The sequence below is a fragment of the Protopterus annectens genome, chromosome 13.part0 (assembly GCF_019279795.1).
Source record: "Protopterus annectens isolate FY-2018-M chromosome 13.part0, PAN1.0, whole genome shotgun sequence".
In the NCBI taxonomy this organism is placed as follows: domain Eukaryota; kingdom Metazoa; phylum Chordata; order Ceratodontiformes; family Protopteridae; genus Protopterus; species Protopterus annectens.
In genome coordinates, this window is record NC_056747.1 from 39,222,898 (window position 1) to 39,236,269 (window position 13,372).

The 13,372-nt window shown below is 42.5% G+C and overlaps 1 protein-coding gene across 2 annotated transcripts in view; it reads right to left on the reverse strand.

The window, feature by feature from the left end:
• Window positions 1-13,372, reverse strand: part of MPND (MPN domain containing) — a 1,899,579-nt gene that overhangs the window by 1,165,182 nt on the left and 721,025 nt on the right. The window lies entirely within an intron of this gene.

Sequence of the window (13,372 nt, forward strand, 5' to 3'; positions counted from 1 at the left end):
ATAAGGGCTCAGCAATTCAAGGATACAATTAGTAGTGTTCAAGAAAAGGTAGCTTTACTTGCAAATGATTATTTTGCACCTGATAGAACCAGAAGACGACATCTCAGTGCTATGGAAAAATCTGAGACAGTTCTGAGTTTATAGATGCCCATATTTATGATGAAATGATAAAGTACTTAGGAGTATCATTTAAAAACTATTCAGCTATAGTAGCGAAGGATACGTGGGAAAAGACCAAACAAAAGATAATACAAAAACTGAGAAACTGGAAGCTCTTGCCTATGGATAGCAAGATAGAAGCAATGAAAATATTTTTAGTCCCTTTAGTTTTATACTCCGGTCAGGCATGTTTTTATCAACTAGAGGAGAAGTTATGGGCAGTAATTAATAAAAAGCTGAAGAATTTTATTTGCGTGGGGAAGAAGGCAAGAGTAAAGTGGGATAAGGTTATCTTCCCAAAAGAACGTACCAAACACATTGGTCATAGGTGACTCTATAGTCAGGCACACCAATGTTCCACTTACCAGAATAGACAAGGATAAGGTTACTGTTAGCTGCCTGTCGGGTACCAGGATCCGCCACATAACCCATGCACTCAGGTCACTCCACAACAAGTACAAATAAGACTCACTGTCCATGTTGGTGTGAACAACCTGAGACATACCTCCCTGGATTACATGAAAAGAGACATGGAGGAGCTCTCTGATCTTGTAATCCACACAGGTATGACCCTAGCCCTGAGTAGCATCCTACCCTCCACCCAGAATGATACCGCAATACAAGGACAAAATGATTTACTTCAACAACTGGCTAAACTTCTGGTGTCATTCAAAGGGGATACAGTATTTGTCTGCCTGGGACGTCATGGCTGACAGGTCACTATGCTTTGCCAGAGATGGCCTGCACCTATTGACCCTGGGATTCCGGATAGTGGCTAAGGCTCTTGCTGCCCCTATAATGCCTTTTTTAGGCAAAGCTCAAAAAACAAAACCACCACCGTAACTGATACAGGCAATCAAAAACTGAGGGTAATGCTACTCAACGCTAGAAGTCTAAACCTCAAAATGCACTCACTCAAGTCCCTCCTCAAAATGGAGAATATCGATATCTATGCAGTGACTGAAACCTGGGTCAAGGCTCCAGAGAGCACCCCTGCATTACCAGGATACAACTCATACCATACCTTTCGGTCATCAAACCAGGACCGGAACACCAAGGGTGGCAGTGAGTCCATATTCATTAAGGACAACCATACCTCCAGGCTAGTTGCCCAACATAATTCATCCGAAATTATACAAGTGCAACTAACCCTGTGCAAAACTGCAATCCCCCACCATGCCCCAGGATTCCCACTCCTCTTTTCTTGACATGAGAGAATATCAGGGTCCAACCTAACATCCTAATACTGGGAGATTTCAACTACCCCACCATTAACTGGGAAAACTATTCTTGTACCAACTCCTTTCCTCAATGCTTCCTAGAATTCATAAACTCCAATGCACTGGAAAAACTTGTCCACACCCCTACCAGGGGCAAAAATATCCTAGACCCAGTATTTACCAGCATGAGTGACAGGTGCTCCACACCTGAAGTCAACTCCTCATTGGTCAGATCTGACCATAAACTAATCACCCTAGATATCCACATACCACCCCCACTAAGGAAACCACAGTAACAAACTTCTCCAAAGCAAACTTCGTGCTACTTAAGTAAGAAGTGGCCAACTTCACAACACCCATGCAAATGGACAACACAGTTACCACTGCTGAATCCTATACAAATGCACTCTATAAGCACCTACAAGGGTGCATGGATTGTGCCATCCCTAATAGAACCAATATGCAGTCTTCTATAAAAAGGAAACCAATCTGGTGGTCCTCTGCTATTAACAAACTCTACAACAAAAGGAAGAAACTGTTGCAAAAGACAATAAAATCCCATGAGTGGAGAAGCTCCCTGATCAGTCTCAGCAAGAAGCAGAGATCCATCACAAAATCCTCCAAAGCAAACTATGAAAATAAGGTTGCCACTGACTCTAAGGACACCCACAAAGCATTTTACAGCTATGTCAAGAATCTCAGTGGCAACACCCAGATCGACTCTGAGCTACAGCACTATGGCACAAAATTCATGGAACCAACTGATATCGCCAACATCCTGGCAAACAGGTTCAGTGCCAACTTTACCCCCCCTCACCTTCTAAAGGGGCCTTATCCCTATCGGAAGAATGCAGTGTCTCTGCAATCACAACTGAACAGGTGAAAATTGAGCTATCGAAAGCCAAGAACACAGCATCCATGGGATCGAACAATATCCCTGGTTGTGTTCTATATGAGCTTTAGAACGAACTAGCCCCCACCTAAGCACCATGTTCAATCATAGCCTCTCGACAGGCTTTGTACCCACTGAATAACGCATGGCAACAGCTGTACCACCACAGACCCTGGGAGCTATCACCCTATTAGCCTGGTTTGCAAGGCCATGGAGCATATTATCATGGAAGTTATAAACAGTGACATTGGTAACATCCAAACTCTGGACCCCATCCAGTTTGGATTTGTGAAGGGCAGATCATGTCTCCTGAACCTGGTCGACTTCTTTCTTTGAAACAGTCACCAAAGCCGTGGACGAGGGTAAGGCAGTCCACACAGCCTATCTTGACCGTGACAAGGCTTTTGACACCATCCTCCATTCTGGCATCATAAATAAACTCACCAAGCTGGGCATAAATCCATACATCACAAGATGGGTCATCAACTGGCTCACAGACAGAACCCACATTAAAAGTTGCTGACTTCAAATCTGACTCCATACCTGTGACAAGGAGTACCACAGGGTTCAGTCTTGGGTCCCCTCCTGTTTGGGATAAACTTCTCTGAAGTATAGGCCAATACAGAAGGCCTCTGGCTGACAAAGTTCACAGATGACTGCAAACTGGGTGCCATAGTCAAGTCCTCAACAAACGTGGATATCCTGCAAAAGGGCCTCACCAAGAGTGATGCCTGGTATCAGAGCCATGGCCTCAAGCTCAATGCCAAAAAATGCATCGTCATCCCCTTTGGTAAAAAGCCTGTACCTATGGACTACCACATAAGCGGCAGCCCACTTACCAAAGGCATGATAAGAGACCTCGGGACTCTGGTGGACAGTAGCCGCTCATTTGATAATTACATTGCCACAGTAGTCAGGAAATCCTTCTACATAGCGCACCTCATCATTAAAGGATTCTCATCCAGGGAAAAAAGTCATTGTTCCCCTCTACTCATACTCTATAATGGGTCTGATGAGAGCCAACGCCCCATTTGGAATGTACCTTATAAAGGCATCCGCAGCAGCTAGAAAGGCCGCAAAAATACCTAACAAAAGGATTATGGGACTCAAACAAACAGTTACCCTACGCTGACTGCCTCAAAAAAAACCTCTGGCTTTACTCCATAGCATATCACCTGCTCCAAGGTGATCTCTGCCTAACATACAAAGCTATGTCAAACCCTGAGCTGCTGGACATGCTACACCTAAAGAAATCCCAACCCTCAGAGCCACACACTCTAGAGACCTAAACCTTGTCACCACAATTAAGAGAAAATGCTGGAGGGATAGATTCCTGTCCCAGAGACTTCCCATACTCTGGAACAAACTACCCTATGTCAGGCAGAGTTAGTCACTAGCATTTTTCAAGAAAAATCTTGATGACTGGATGGGTAATTGGAAATTCACCCTGGGGAACACATCAGTGGCCCTGCTAGACAGAGCAGCAGGTAAATAGCATCCATGGGTGGCAAAAGCCAGGGAAGCCTTGTTGGCTAGGCTTACATAGGCCCTAGCCTAGTACCTACCTATGAAGCTATGAACAAGGAGGTTTAGTATGACCTGATATGAAGGGATATTTTAGAGCTACATAGTTAAGGTTCTTGTACATAACACAACCATAAAGCTACAATTCAAACTGGAAAGGAATTATGATGAAGCAGGGGATAATTCAAGCAATAAGGATGAAAAAAACTCTCTTACCAGCCTCAGTAAGAAGCTGAGATCCCTCATAAAATCATCCAAAGCTAGTTACGAAAATAAAATTGCCAAAGATTCCAAAGACAAACACAACACATTCTATAACTATGTCAAGAATCTAAATGGCAATGTTCAGATCTGTTCTGGCAGATCAATTCAGTGTCAACTTCACCCCCCTCTCACCCCCTGAACGGCCAATCTCAATACCGGAAAATTGTCAAATTCCGGTAATAACGGCCACTCAGGTAAAAAAATGCACTCTCCAAAGCTAAGAATACAGCATCCATGGGACAAGATGACATCCCGGTCTGTGTACTACATGAACTGGCACCTCACCCAAGTGTCATGTTTAATCATAGCCTCACCTCAGGCTTCGTGCCCAGTGAGTGGCGCATTTACCCCACTCCACATGGGGGGAAACACCTTGGATCCTGGAAACTACCACCCCATCAGTCTGATGAGCCTGATTTGCAAGGCCATGGAACGTATTATCATGGAACTTATAAATAAAGACATTGGCAACCTTCAAACACTGGACCCCACCCAGTTTGGGTTCGTAAAGGGCCGATCTTGTCTTCTGAACCTGACTGACTTCTCTGAATCAGTCTCCAGAGCCGTGAACGAGGGTAAGGTGGTCCACACAGCCTATCTGGATCTCGTCAAGGCCTTTGACACCATCCCCCACTCTGGAATCATAGATAGACTTACTAAGCTGGGCATTAATCCCTACATCACTCAATGGGCTGCCAATTGGCTTACTGACAGAACCCACACTGCAAACGTAGCAGACTCCATATCCAGCTCCAGACAAGTGGAGTACCTTGGAGTTCAGTCCTGGGACCGCTCCTGTTTGGCATCTACTTTTCTGAAGTACAGGCCAACACCAAGGGACTCTGGCTAAGAAAGTTCGCAGATGACTGCAAACTGGGAGCCATTATTGAATCCCCAAATGATGTGGATACTCTAAAAAAGGGCCTTACAGAAACAGATGCTTGGTGCCAGAGCCATGGGCTCAAGCTCAATGCCAAGAAAAGTATAGTTATCCCCTTTGGGAAAAAACATGTACCCGTAAATTACCACATAGGTGGCAGTACACTAAACATCGAAAGTGTGATAAGAGACTTAGGAACACAGGTGGACAGTGGTCTTACCTTCGATAACCACATCACCACAACAGTCAGGAAATCCTTCTATCTGGCACACCTCATCACCAAGGGCTTTTTATCCAGAAAAAAGGAGGTCACTGTCCCACTGTACTCATCCCTCATTAGACCCATTATAGAATACAATGGCCCATTTGGTATATACCGCTCTCAAGACATTCTGCAACAACTGGAAAGGCCGCAGAAATACCTCACTAAAAGAATCACAGGCCTAAAGCAGATGCCCTACGCTGACCTCCTTAAAAAACTCCAGCTATACTCTGTCGTATATCGTCTACTCAGAGGCGATCTCTGCTTAACATACAAGGCCATGTCAAACCCAGAGCTGTTGGACATGCTACACTGAAAGAAATCCCAATCTCTCTGAGCTGCATGCTCCAGGAATCTAAACCTTGTCATCACAATAAACAAAGCATGCTGATGGGATAGGTTCCTGACCTAGAGACTCCCCAGACTCTGGAATAGACTGCCAATACATGTCAAGCAGAGTGCCTCTTTGGCCGTCTTCAAAAGGAACCTTGACGATTGGATGGGAGAAAGGAAATTCACCCTGGGGATCACGTCAGTTGCCCTGCTAGACAGGGGTCCAGGGAAGTAAATAGTGTGGGCAGAAATAGCCAGGGTATTGTTATGGCTATGCTGGTATAGGCCCTAGGGCTGACAGCCTAGTACCAACTTATGAACTTATATGAATGGGATGCTGGACATAGATCCTAAATGAGAACAACAGTCAAACAGAATATTATATTCATAAAGTAGCAAAAAGTATACAAAGACCCAGTTTGGCTTTGTCAAGGGAAGATCATGCCTTTTGAACTTGGTCGACTTCTTCGAAACAGTCACCAAGGCCATTGATGAGGGAAAGGCAGTCCATACAGCCTACCTTGACCTTGCAAAGGCTTTCGACACAATACCCCACTCGGGTATTGTAGAAAAACTTACCAGCTTAAATGTAAACCCATATGTCACAAGATGGGTTGCAAACTGGACAGAACCCACAGGGTTAGAGTTGCTGGCGCTGTGTCAGACTCCAAGCCGGTCACAAGTGGTGTCCCACAGGGCTCGGTCCTTGGCCCCCTATTGTTTGGCATCTACTTCTCAGAAGCACAGGCCAACATGGGAGGACTTTGGCTGACAAAGTTTGCAGATGACTGCAAACTGGGCGCCATAGTGGAAAGTGCATCGGACACGGATATCCTTCAGAAGGGACTCACGGAAACAGATAGCTGGTGCCAGAGCCATGGCCTGAAGTTAACGCCAAAAATGTATAGTCATACCTTCGGGAAAACAAGGTAACCCCAAGATACCATATAGGTGGCAATCCACTAAGCACAGAAGAGGTTATCAGGGACCTGGGGACCCAGGTTGACAGTGGCCTTTCTTTTGACACTCACGTTGCTAAAGTGGTTAGAAAGACCTTCTACATTGCCCACCTGATCATGAAGGATTCACATCCAGAGCTAGTGAGGGCATGGTTCCCCTGTACTCTTCACTTATCAGACCAATGATAGTACAATGCCCCATTCGGGATGTATCTCACCCGACATCTGCAGCAATTGGAGAGACCCCAAAGTTCCTCACCAAAAGGATAAAGGGACTCCAAAATCTGTCATATGCTGCCAGATTGAAGAAACTCCAGCTCTATTCAGTCGCATACCGTGCTCAGAGGTGACATGTGCCTGACATACAAGGCCATGTCCAAGCCGGAATTAATGGACATGCTCCACCTCAAAAATCCAAATCCACCAAAACCACTAGAGCAAGCGACTTAAAGCTTAGCACGGATATAAATAGGATGTGCTGGAGGGATAGATTTATCACTCAGAGACTCCCTATGCTGTGGAATAAAATCCCGGTCCATGTGAGGCAGAGCACCTCGCTGACTCTGTTCAAGAGAAATCTAGACCTGTGGATGGGAGATCGTAGGTTTACCCCGGGAATCATCTCTGTGTCACTGCTGGACAGAGGCACAACAAACTAATGGGCACAGTATTTTTTCATATAAGGGGTGGCGTAAGCCACAAAAATTTGGGCTAGGCTTATAAATGCCTTAGGGCAGATAGCCTAGTATAAACCTATGAACCTATAAGAACTAAGCCAACATGGGAATGGATAAAGGAGATTTTGCTAACAGGGATGGCTGCAATTAGGCGTACAGAGAGTAGACAAGAGGGGCTGGAATTTACTGGAAGAAGCTGGCAAAGGAATCAAGGTATTGGGAACAAATAATTACAGCAGAAAAGGTAATAGAAGGGGAAGAGGCCAAGAAGACATTTGGATTGCAGGCTAGTGGTTACCTTCCCTATTAAGGATCAATATCAGAATATAGACAACTAAAAACTGTAAACAAAACCACGTAGTTCCAACTGTACTGTCAAACACACTATAACTACTGTGGATACCACCAATGACACTGCACGAACAACGGCTCATAAATAATAATAAAATTTATTAAAACATTGGTTAAGCGCTTTCATCTAAAAGATAGACTTCATCAGAACACTTTCATTAATGAACTAAAGATTTATATACATACATACAACCAATAAACTCGTATTTGAATTTAAAATGACTCAACTTGATGACATAATTTCCCCTTCATGAATATGTAAGCTCCTGTAAGAAAACATATATGCGTTTCTCACATCCTAGCTTCAATGATAGGTTTTACAGGTACATTATCATTAATGCCAGGCAGGGTAGCGGCATTCAACAAAATTTGCCATCTCACTTCTTTTTCACTTAACAATGCTTTTATATCCCCCACCCCTGTTGTGTGGGTACAAAACTTCCAACAAAGCAAACTTCAACACTCCGAATTGTCCCTAATATGCCTGTATAATGCATTATTTGCATCCTCCTTTCCGATGGCATACAAATGATCATATAAGGTGCCTCCCGGTTTTACCCACATAAAAACCGGGGCATTTGGTACACTGGGCATATACGACATTCATTGTCTGACAATTCCCTTTCTTAAATTTTAATATTGTTTTGCTCTTGTTGTCTGCAACAAAAGTGTGGTCTTCTAGTATAGCAAAACACTGGCTGCATCTACCAAACTTAGTGGTACCACTCCTGCCTGGCTGTATATGTAGATTGCCTTTGTGAAATTTCCTTTTCATGTTACATCCTATTTTATGCACGAACCTGGGTGTATCCCCCACCAATCCATAAATTTCCTGATCACACTTCAGAATACTCCAATTGTTCATAATAATTTTCTTGACATCTCCCGTATTTTTATTGTAAGGCAAAATACATGCTTTACTCAACTCCTTTGCACCTTTCTCCTTCCCGTTATGGATACCTTTACTCAATTCCACACCTAGTAGTGGCTGGTATTTTCTTCCCCACTCACTGCTGACGTATGTAACAGCATCTTCCACCACCGAAGTGGGGTATCCACTTTCCTTGAACAAAGTTCCTATATATTGTAACTCCTGTAACATTTCTGAATAGTCTGATGTCATACGGGCTGCTCTTATACATTGACCCTTGGCTATATTCTTCTTCTGTTTGTGGGGGGTGACAACTGCTATACTCCAAATAGGAGTTACTAAATGTGTCCTTCCTAAAAATTCTGGACTTAAATCCCTTACACGTTAGGGAAATATATGTGTCCATATATGAAATTCCTTCTTTGCTAGAATGATGTGTGAATTTCAAAAAGGAACTAGATGCATGCAAATATCCAATAAACTCTTCAACATCTTGGTCACTGCCTTCCCATAAAATAAATACATCATCAAGAAATCTAATATAACAGCTAATGTGCTCCATGCACGTACTTTTAAAAATAACCTCTTCTTCCCAATCCAATAGTACTAGATTTGCATATAAAGGGGCACTGGCTGCTCCCATCGCCACACCTTTATTTTGCAGATATTCCCCCTCGAAATATATGAAATTGTAATCTAATACAATACTCATAAGGTCACTTATGAGGGTTATCTTTTCCCAGTTCAAATTGCTGAATTCCTTGATGCTATTGACAAATCTATCCATCCCTTCATCTCTTGGGATACAGGACAATAAATCAACCACGTCAATAGTCACCAAAATCAAATTCTCTTTCCATAATGAGGGGGGTTAAACGGTTGAGGAAATCCAGAGTGTCCTTGACTATATGATTTACCTTTTCATAAACTGGTTTTAACCAAGTATCCACAACTGTCCCAAAAGTGAATGTCTTGGACTTACTTCCCGAAATAATCAGCCTAAATGGTGGGTGTAATATGCTTTTGTGTATCTTGGGTATTCCTACAATAGTGGCAAGAATGGGATGTTCTACCTTTAAAAATTTGTACAAGTCCCCATCTATTCTATCTTCCACCAAGTATTCTTCTAATAAGGCATCAATGCGTTGATAGGCAATGTGTACCTCGTTTATAGATGATACCTCATATTTTTCTGTGTCCTATAATATTAATTGTATTTCATTCAAATAATCATTATTATCAATTAATACTACTCCTCCTCCTTTATCCGGTTGCAAAATCCTAACGTTGTTGATACTCAGTTCACATAATAAATCATATTCCTTTTTACTAAGATTGTACTGCATCCTTTGATGTTTGCTATTGTCTGATAGTTTGTATAATTCATCCACAACTATCTTTTCAAAATTGGCCAAAAGTGAATTAAAGTGGGGGAGTGAACGTGCTTTTTTTCAACAGCAAATCAGGCTTACTCACTCCTACATCTTTAAAAAATACACTCAAATTTAATTTTCGTAAAAATAATTTGAACTGTATAATATTATCCACAACATTGAACCTGGTGTTTGGTACAAATTTGACAGCCTTCCTAAATAATCAGAATATAGTCAAAGAGAAAGGGATAGTAGAATCCTAAATGAAAGGCCTGCACTGGTTCAGCTTTTAAATGAATCTAAAACAGAAACTACTGTTAAAAAGGATAATTAGTGGGGTGTATAAAATGCTCCACATTCACTAAAGGAATCAATCAGAAGAGGTCATAAAGCATTTGGAAGAGAGATTAAATATGCAATTCATAAAGAAACAATGGGAGGTCATGCATCATAGTTTACTAGGCTATTGACCCAGGAATCATTCCAAGCCTAGCCATTTCATTCCAATGTAATACCACAGACACTCTAGTCAATACCCAGGATTGTATTTAGTAATGACTGCCCATATCCAGTAGGGTTGTGGGTGCTATCCCAAGTAAGAAGTTATGGTGCCCCAAATAAGCAGCAAAGTCTAGAAGATTTGTACTTTTGCCCAAAGTGTTCACATAGATACTTTTATACCCTGAGCAGACTCCAAAGAATTTTTCGACTAGATGGCAAATGTTGGAGATGTGGTAGAGAAAAAACAGGTAACTGGGAACATGGGTCTTGGGAATGCAATGAGTTGGCAGACTTTAAAAATTCCCTACAGAGTACTCTTTCAGGAATACTGGGTGAGTAAATGAGTGCAACTAAGGAATGATTTTTTGAGCTGGGATACACGATCTGAGTTACCTACACATAATAAGGCCTTGTTGAGTTTAATTCTGGTGGCTGCCAAAAAGCAATTACTAGAAAATTGAAATCAAAATCTACATCAACTGTACCTGAATTAGTAAATATTTTAACAGAGATAAAAGAACAGGAAGTGGAATCTTTAGAAAAGGATAGGAGTAAATTACATAGAAAAAAAGGAAACTGTTGGAATAATCTTCTTCTTTCGGCTTTTCTCAGTTAGGGGTCGCCACAGCTGATCACCTTGTCCACTCATGATTGGCAGTGGAGTTTTACAGTGTCGAGTTGCCAGCCCGGCACCCAACCTTCCACAGAAGGCACACACATGCACACACTCACACCTAGGGTCAATTTAGAGTGTCCAATCAACCTACAGCATTGTCTTTAGGATGTGGGAGGAAACCGGAGCACCCGGAGGAAACCCACACGATTACAAGGAGGACATGCAGACACCGCACAGAAGACACCCCAGCCAAGGATGAACCAGAGAACCTCTTGCTGTGAGGTGGCAATACTAACCGCTGCACCACCGTGGCTGCCCACAAACTGCTGGAATAATACATGCAGAAAATGTTTTTGAGGAGGAATAAGATTCAAGGGAGGGCAGGAAACGAATACTTTACACAATATTACTTAGCTAAGATATATAAAAATATATGTCTGATCTTAGTACTTCCTGTCAATTTAATTCCTAGTCCAACCTCTGATCTCTAGCCATATAATGCTAAGTCTACTATTTCAATGTAAATCCAACATTGGTTCTTTACATTGTATATTCAATTAATGTAACTAATTGTTCTGTATATCATATGTGGTCTTCTTTATTACTGCAATCCATCTACTATTGTACTTCGCTTATTTACTGCTATGTGGAGCTTTTCTCCCCGAGCATCCGCTGAAAAAGGACTTGTGTCCAGTAGGAACTTCCCAGTAAACAAACATAAATAAATAATAAGTAAATAAATATGACATATAATGTTTGTAAACATGAACTTGTTAACATGGTTTTCAAATTACTTTCATTTGCTTATTTCAAAATAAAGGTGTTTCAAAAGAATGGAAACTATCCCTCCATTAAGTCTAATTCAATGTATTACTAGCCTATGGAATATGATACTACAAAAGCAAGCAAAGTACTAATTAATTTGCTTTTAAGGCTAATCTTGATTGTATGGTTAGAAGTAAATTTAAACTATGCTTATAATGTACAAAAATGCATGATTTGTACGGTAAACACTATTAAGTACTCAATGGGTGGCAAGATCATTTACATTAGTCTTCTTAAAGATGCATATGGCTAGGCCTCTTATATTCCCTACTATATTGCTTGTCTAGTCTATTTCCTATGGCATAGTTAGACACGGGCTTGAAATTTCTCAAATACAAAATAAACTGAAAGCTTTGTGAAAATTCTGAAGAAAGACATTCAAACATCTTCCACAAATATGTTGAATAAGAATCCCCAGTGGTACTACAGACAAAAAAAAAAAAATTGGGCACATAGCAGTCACAGACTGATAGAGGCAATGTGGAAATGCAACTGCAAGGAACTTCGCTTAGAATGCAGACAGTCTGCTACTGATGGGTATGTCAAGATGGTGAAGCTCAAGTGGTGTCTGAGCTTCACCTGCTGGATAAAATGCACACAGCACCATCACGGCCTTCAGTCCCGTCTAATACACTGCACCATCACGGCCTTCAGTCCCTTCTAATACACTGCACCTTCACGGCCTTCAGTCCCGTCTAATACACTGCACCATCACGGCCTTCAGTCCCTTCTAATACACTGCACCATCACGGCTTTCAGTCCTGTCTAATGTTCAGACACTGCACCATCATGGCCTTCAGTTCAGTCTAATGTTTAGACACTGCGCCATCACGGCCTTCAGTCCCGTCTAATGTTCAGATACTGCACCATCACGGCCTTTAGTCCCGTCTAATGTTCAGACACTGCACCATCACGGCCTTCAGTCCCGTCTAATGTTCAGATACTGCACCATCACGGCCTTTAGTCCCGTCTAATGTTCAGACACTGCACCATCACAACCTTCAGTTCCGTCTAATGTTCAGACACTGCATCATCACAGCCTTCAGTCCCATCTAATGTTCAGACACTGCACCATCACGGCCTTAAGTCCAGTCTAATGTTCAGACACTGCACCATCACGGCCTTCAGTCCGGTCTAATGTTCAGACACTGCACCATCACGGCCTTCAGTCCTTTCACCATCACAGCCTTCAGTCCTGTCTAATGTTCAGACAATTCACCATCACGGCCTTCAGTCCCGTCTAATGTTCAGACATTGCACCATCACGGCCTTCAGTCCTTACACCATCACAGCCTTCGGTCCTGTCTAATATTCAGACACTGCACCATCACGGCCTTCAGTCCCGTCTAATGTTCAGACACTGCACCATCACGGCCTTCAGTCCCATCTAAAGTTCAGACACTGCACCATCACGGCCTTCAATCCAGTCTAATATTCAGACACTGCACCATCACAGCCTTCAGTCCCATCTAATGTTCAGATACTGCACCATCATGGCCTTCAGTCCCATCTAATGTTCAGACACTGCACCATCACAGCTTTCAGTCCCATCTAATGTTCAGATATTGCACCATCATGGCCTTCAGTCCTGTCTAATGTTCAGACAGTGCACCATCACGGCCTTCATTCCTAATGTGAAGACACTTCACCATCATGCCTTCAGTC